At 38.2% G+C, this 7,981-nt stretch overlaps 1 long non-coding RNA gene across 1 annotated transcript in view; it reads left to right on the top strand.

Moving 5' to 3' along the window:
- The first annotated feature begins 314 nt into the window (after positions 1-314).
- Positions 315-7,981, top strand: part of LOC117064425 — a 77,086-nt gene continuing 69,419 nt past the window's right edge. The window contains exon 1 of the long non-coding RNA XR_004429449.1: positions 315-557. This is a non-coding gene — a long non-coding RNA (uncharacterized LOC117064425). The remainder of the gene's footprint in view (positions 558-7,981) is intronic.

Raw genomic sequence — 7,981 nt, 5'->3', positions numbered from 1 at the left:
TGAATGTTTTACAAATCATTTTCCAAATCACTTATACATGAATAATTAAAAAACAATAAAATGTATCAATATGTAAAACGTTTCACTTGGATAAGTATTTGAAACTTTCATAGCATTTTTACTCATAAATTAGGTGTCATACATTGAGATAAATTCATGTTTATGTATATATGCTAATTAGAACAAGAAGAGGATTTTTTTAGGATTATAAACATGCTCTTTCCCACTCTACTGGTTTGCTCTTATATTTAAGTGCAAAAAAAGAAGAGCACTTTTTGTCTGAGCATAACATTGGAATTTGAATTGAGGTTGTGGACAGTATGGCTACCGCAGTGTGGTTTCTAGAGGCACTCTTCTGATTTCATATGTATGGATTGAATAGACTGCATTTTCGAGTGGCACCTACATGAATCTAACTATAGCTTTGAAATAAATGAAAGGAAAAGATCCAGCCCAACTGGAGTTTTCATAATGTTCTTAAACTGTGGACTGCAAGGATTCTGGGCGATTTTCTAGTCCCAACTCCATATGAAAGATGGACACAAAGAGCCAGAAAGGTAAGACTGACAGCCATTGTTCCTGGAGAATGGAACCTCATCTCAGATGGAAGAAAGGCACATCCCTAGGCTTCTGCCAAGTCCAGCTGGTCTTTACTCATTTTCTTTGATATTCTTTACTTTCAACTTTAAAAATAATATTCATAGAAGTAATATGTGCATTTCTATAAAGACAATGGTTTATTTCTTTCTCACTCTGCCTGTTTTAATGGCCTGTCTTGGTACTTTTCCAGTTTTTAAGGGGAAAGTAATAATACTCAAATACTTCTAGCTGTCCAGCTTATCACTCCATAACTTCCTCATGTTATGTCCATCATTTTACAATACATACCTAGAGAAGACTTTCATTTGACAGGACTTAAAGCCATACTAATAATATGAACCACTGTCCTATTTTTGACTTAGAATAATTTGTCCATTTCCATTTCTCTAGTTAACTTCCTTTTGTAGTCAAAGAAATAAAAAGCTTACATTGTTTCCCTTCCAACATTAGGAATATAAATCAACTAACCAATGTATTACTAAGAACCAGAAAAAAGATTAACTATTCTGGAAATGGTAGATGGAACTTGATTCAGGAGGGCAACTTTTATGCCATAGAGATAAGAAGTATAAGAAAATGTTAAAAACAAAAGATAATATAACCCAAGTGCTGAATATCTGTGAAGCCACATTGATCTGCTTTTTCACACATAAAATAAAACCAATATTACTGATGAAGAGACTGAATCTTCACATTCTGAGTTCATGAGAATACATTTATCATGACATTCAATTTTTAAAGTCTCAGACAAAATGTTATATAATATAAATGAATACTGTGGTCTCTTGAATTCTGGCTTGTATGGAAATTTCTACAATATCCAGAAGAGAGGAAAAGATGAAGAAGAAACAGAGTTGAGTGAGTGTAGTGTTTACTGTCTAATTCCAACTTCAAGACATATGTATCTGAGCACAGGTATCGTGAGAGAGGAGCTGGGACATTGAGACTCAGAACAGCCCTGATCTTGGAGAAAACTGTAATCTCTTAATGAGGGTCATGCACCAGGATGTGTGGAGACCAGCCCTGAGGTTGAGGACTGGAAAGTGAATCCAGGTCCTTCCTGCAGAAGGCCTTCTAGGCCACCTTAAGGGATCTAGACCTTTTTCCCCCAAAATATTTATCCCTGCTTCTCTTCATTTATTTTTCAGTTTATAGAAGTATATCCTTAATTGTTTTCAAAAACAATACACAGGAAAGAAAAATTCTGATGAAAATTCTCATCTCCACTTCTTCTGGAAAACAGTATTTTATCTTGTTTATCATAGACCTTGCCTTTCTGATGCTGATCTACTTCAAGTGTCTGGTGGGTTTTGGCTGTTTATTCATGTTTATGAATGAAAAATTAGGTAGATTAATGGGTCTTTTCTGGTGTTATTGATTTCTTCTCTGATAGTCCGCTCTCTGTATTGGCAGGGAATGTTGACCGTGAGGTTTCAGGTAAACTCTTTGGTTCTCTTAGTGTGCAAACCACAACAGGGTCTCATCCCACATGCTCTGTTGTGACCTTTTCAGGCTGGGTTAGTCTGAGTACCCTAAGAAGGAGATACCAAGATTAGAAGTGCAAAACATTAATTGGTGAAAACACCCATTAGAGGAACAGGAATGATAAGAAGGAAGATAAGGTGCAAAGAGTTTTCTGACCATGAAACAAGCCTGACCTCTGTGAAGACAGGGAAGGAAGGAAGGCAGAATAGGTTATCTCAGATGGCAGCATAGTTCCTAGAAATATTATGCCAGGCTCTTGGGAAGCTCTCAGGACAAAGTAGCAAGTTAAAGAATTTCTGCATCTTGTAAGGTGAGCCTGCCTCTGCATTCCTGCCCCTCTCAGTCATTGGCTGAGAGAGCAGGAAGTGTGGTCTTTGAGTGTACTATGGTGGTACAGTCAGAGTGCAATAGCTGGAGATGTCAACCAATCACTCTCCCTGTTGTTGAAGAGCTAAGCAATTCACTTTTATGTTTGCCACACATGCCTCCATCAAATGTGGAGTTTATTTCCGCTCTGCAGAAATCTGTGCTGGGCATGTTGCCTGCTTCGGTCACGAGAATGCAACAAAAATGACTATGTGTAACATAGGAGACTAAGGTTTAGATCAAGCGATTTCTTTCCATATCATTTGCTAATAAGGCTTTTTTTTTGGAAATGAGATGCCATGAAAGAAGTCTAAATACCCTGAGATGACCATGAAGAAAATCACTTCAGCCACATAAAGAAAGAAAATCTACATGAAGAAGCATGGTGATGACAAACATACAGACAAAGCCTTTTAGGATCTTTTTGCCCAGCCCAGTTACCAGCTGAGAGATTGATCCCAGACCAAAATACATGGAGCAGAAGCACTGCTCTGCCCCAAATCCCAATCCAAAGAATCATAAACAAAATACAGTGGTTGTAGTTTCAACTCTTTAATTTTAGATGTACTTGTTACTGTATGGAGGGGCCTACCTTAGTATCCCTACCACACTCAGATAGTGGCTGTGAGCAGCCCACAAGAAGCCTAGCCTTTGAGTGAATATGGCTAATGAAGTTTCCAGGGAGAATGTTGGAAACTTTAACTGACCTCTTTTAATTGTCCATTATAAAGTGAGAGAAATCAACCAAAAAAGGAGCTGTTTCATATTCAAGCAGAATTTACAGGAACTATTTTTAACTTAGGATGTGCCAGGTTAGAAAATAAAACTATGTCTCATTCCCAGCTTCTCCAGCTGGCATAGTCTCCAAATTAGGAAATGGATACAGAGCCAAAGTTAAATCCAAGATGCTGCCTGTAAAATGTGGCTTTAGGGTCAATATTAAGTCAAAGATCTTCCTGGAAGATGCTTTGTAAAGAAATTAAAAAAAAAAATAGTGATATATTGCTTTGATCTCTGCTTGAATAAAGGGCACCTAAGGATATGAAATGATTTGTCCCATGACACCCTGATTCGCAAACTGAAGCAGAGGGGCACATACATGTCTTTTGTCTAAGGAGTGGGGTTATGATTCAATGTATAGGAAAGACACATATCTTTAATAGAAACTGTACCAGTTTGGACTGAAATGGACAAGAGATTTCAAAATGAAGTGAGGCCTATGGGCCCCCAAACTTTCACACATAGGAAAAAAGTTGAGAAAATCACTCAGCTGCAAATATGGGCAATGTCTTTTGCAACATGGTACAGCAACATGGTATAGCCACACTGCCAGGAGACTCACTTCTGGAGAGCAGAGCTGGACTTTAATCAGTGTACATTTATTTTCCCCAGAGCAGTAGGGGTTGATGACATATGCTAGGTGGATTTCAAAATTGCTGTGGATGACTGACTACTGTGTAGTTTCCTGTTTTCCTCCTTTTTTGAATGACAGGGGCTGTTGCAGTTATTCTGTCTCTATTTTCCCAATATACATTGGGTGTGGGTCAAGAAAAATGTCTTTTAGTTTTTTATCCATTCATCTCTGAAGATAAGATGCTGTGCCCAAAGAATAACACCTGAAGAAACTTATTCTCACCTGGACCCAATTTACATAAAGAAATTCTTGTCCTGGCCGGGCGCGGTGGCTCAAGCCTGTAATCCCAGCACTTTGGGAGGCCGAGACGGGCGGATCACGAGGTCAGGAGATCGAGACCATCCTGGTCTACACGGTGAAACCCCGTCTCTACTAAAAATACAAAAACTAGCCGGGCGAGGTGGCGGGCGCCTGTAGTCCCAGCTACTCGGGAGGCTGAGGCAGGAGAATGGCGTAAACCCGGGAGGCGGAGCTTGCAGTGAGCTGAGATCTGGCCACTGCACTCCAGTCTGGGCGACAGAGCAAGACTCCACCTCAAAAAAAAAAAAAAAAAAAAAAAAGAAATTCTTGTCCTGAAGCCTAGGTCTGATGTAATAGAATGAAATTTGGGGGGAAAGTGACGAGTGTGTTGTTCATGAGAGGGGAAATTTTTGTGGACTGAAGGCAGAAGGTGTGTTTCCAAAATTGGTCCCCAAAATACTTGTTATCCCATAGGCTATTTTGTAGTGTGACTTTACCTTGACCTCATTAATTATGAAGTCTATTTCCCCTCTACTGGAATCTGGGCTTTCCTTGTTATCTGTTTTTCTAACAGAATATAGCAGAAGTGACTGTATAAAACTTCCCAGTCTGGGCCTTAAAAAATCTATGGTCTCTGCCTTTACCACTTGGAAGCCAATGGCCTTGTGAAAAGAGCCACTGTTTCAAGGCCATCATGCTATCGAGAAGCCCAAGCCTCCCATGTATAGAGAGGGCTGCCACATGGAGGCACACTGAGGAAGCAATGTGAGTGAAGCTTTCTCAGACCTTCTAGTCCAGCCTAGCTGCAAGCCAGCTGCAGCTGACTGAATAACCCTTGTGCAGCAGAAAACTCTCAGTGCCCCCAATGCTGGTCCATATATTTATGAGCTAAACTGCTAACTTTTGGAACATTTTATTATGCAGTAATAGATAACTTAAACAGGGATAACTCTCCAGTCTTAGAACGTTCTAGCTTCACCCTTATTAATTGCTCAATTTCCTTAGTTAGTATGCTTCTTGTGTTAGCCCAGGGGCTAAATATGGCTACTGCACTTGTTCAGGACACTGATTTGTGTAGCTTATGCAATTACAGTTTTTGATCAGCCATCTCATTTTGTGCTGTGTCTCCTATTCTGACTTGTTATATTTATCAACACCACAAATTTCATCATGAGAAACAAACAAAAACCAAATAAAATTAAAATACACACACACACACACACACACACACACAACTTCCTTCCTCTGCTGCACTTTTCTCCTACGGGAATGTTTCATTTTCCTGAAATGTGCCTTAATCTTAGTTCAATTTTCTTTTTCCTTCTATTCTCAGAGTTTTAATGAATTTATTCTTAATTTAATAACTTTACAATCATTCAGTGTTTGGTGGGATGTAGGTGGAGTAAACTTGAGTGTCTAATCTGTATTTGGAACAAGAAGTCCATTCGCCTACATTCTAATCATTACTCATTAATTTCTTTATTGTTTCAACAAAAGAATCTTCATACATAAAGGATCATAGTAGTTCTTAAACATATTCTGTTAAGAGCTTCCAATAGAGTGAAGAAGACAACCATTTGAACAGGTAACTCTAACACAAGTCGAGGTGAAATGAGAGCTGGAAGGGAGCAGACAATGTCACTCTTTATTATTATTATTATTATTATTATATTTTAAGTTCTGGGATACACGTGCAGAATGTGCAGGTTTGTTACATAGGTCTACACGTGCCATGGTGGTTTGCTGCACCCATCAACCTGTCATCTACATTATGTATTTCTCCTACTGCTATCCCTCCCCTAGTCCCTCCACCCCCCTGACAGGCCCCAGTGTATGATATTCCCCTCCCTGTGTCCATGTGTTCTCATTGTTCACCTCCACTTATGAGTCACTCTTATTTCTGATGTAGAAGTGTGGAGATGACTTGACAGAGAAGCACGCATGTGAGCACCCAGTACTTGGCACGCAGCCTAATGTGCTCAAGTAGGAATGTGAAACAGAGTTGTTCATTGAAATGTTTAATGAAAAGTCTTGAATCTTGAAGCATGAGTATGATGTCAAGAACCAGACAAGATGAGATGAATTTTCATGCCCAGGGAAAAGCAGGAATTAAGATTTGAAAGAACCAACAATGGTACCAGACAGTCTCCTAGCATGTCTGGGTGCTGGATATGTGGAGGGATGAAGTGACCTATCTGACTCCAAAAGTAGTACAAATGATAGTAACATATATATAATTTATAAGAATATACACATAAAAATATTTCTTTTTTTCATTGATACTGGGAAGTTTCTTAAACACAGAAGTGATAAAATATGAGAAGAAAGTAATGATGAAATTATATTGACTTGGCAATTGTTAGGAAGTGAAAGATGAGAAATAGATGGAAATCAAAGAGAATTTTCAGATTTCCAGCTTGAGGACTCCTATTTAGCTGCTTCCGATGAAAGCAGGTGGAAACAAACAAGTATTTCAAAAAAACCTGCATCAGAGCTTTTCAATTGAGACAGTTTATGTATAATGTAATTAGCAGGGAAATGGTGGCAAAGGACCTCTCTATGGGTCAGATGCCCACTTCTCTCTTCCACAGCTGTGATCACATGACCTAGATTGTGAAACTGAGCTGCCTCTTAGTCTGATTCACTAAACAGTGTCCTAAACATAGACACTAAAGTAGTAACATGAAATCTTGGCAGATGGCTGTTAATGGAGATCTGAAAACCCATTATCTGGTAACTTACCCATATATTATTTTTTTCTCATAAAAATAGATTATTCAGACCATAGGTAGCTCTTAATAGCATTTAAAAGAGCACACTGAAAGAGCTCATTTCTAGTAAAAATGCAATGAAACTCTTTCAGCCTCAATCCCAAGAAAGCAAGAAAAAATGGTTGTGATATTTCAAATCAAAACTAATTTGTTAACCTCTATGGACAATTTTGAAAACTTTATTTCAAACAGTATCTGAATTATCTGAAAAGGAAACCCACTGGATTCACAATCTTAATAAGAATTCTATCCTGTTTGTTGTTTCTGGATCTTTATGCCATACACTATTTCATAGCTCAAAAACTTTCTGTATGGTTAACATATTCTCCCCGTTTTCTTACACCAGGCCTCTTACATGAGGACCTTCTTCCCTTTAGCCTACAGGTTTTATCTGTTGTTTATGTATAAATGCTTTTTTCAGTAAAGAAATAGAAATCTTAAAGTTAAGATTGAGTGTGAGATAAATAGACTTCTGGTTAACCTGAGCCTTTATATCCTAGATGAAAATCAACCTTTCTGAACTGTAAAATAATCTTCTATTTCTCTACCTCTCATTCCACTCGACCTTCTAATGTAAAACTCATTCACATTAAGGCATCAATGAATGGTATATCTCCTTAAAGTTATTTGATTTTAAAAACTTTTTCAACAAATATCTGAAATGTTGAAGTTATAGTTTCTGGAGGATCTTAAAGCACAGAAGTGCAGGAAAGTATTCAAGAGTTGAAAGATGATTAGCTTGAAGTTCCATGAAGTTAGGTGACCAGTGAAAGAAATTTCAAAAATAAGGAGCCAGTTCATAAAAGAAGAGTCTTTCCAGGATTTGAAAATCGCATGATATCAGAAACTATCTACTTTCCAGTTTACAAAGCCACCATTTAGCTGGGTAGCCAGGTAGCCACATTTCCGTGTATTTCTATTACCCTAGCCCAGACCATCTGAAATGCAATTGTGAAACGTAGATGAGTGGAGTTACTAATTATGAAGAGAAACCAAACAGGGAAAATTCTTGATTGAGAGTCAGTGGGAGTGTTATCAATTCTCTCTTCTGATAGATGCCATGCTATTGGGAGATAAAGGCAGTTGACAGAAAACCTATAAATAA

This window comes from Trachypithecus francoisi, unplaced genomic scaffold, assembly GCF_009764315.1.
Source record: "Trachypithecus francoisi isolate TF-2019V2 unplaced genomic scaffold, Tfra_2.0 Lachesis_group2, whole genome shotgun sequence".
Classification (NCBI taxonomy): Eukaryota; Metazoa; Chordata; class Mammalia; order Primates; family Cercopithecidae; genus Trachypithecus; species Trachypithecus francoisi.
The sequence above is the reverse complement of the archived record's forward strand: the minus strand, read 5'-3'. Positions and strand labels throughout refer to the sequence as shown.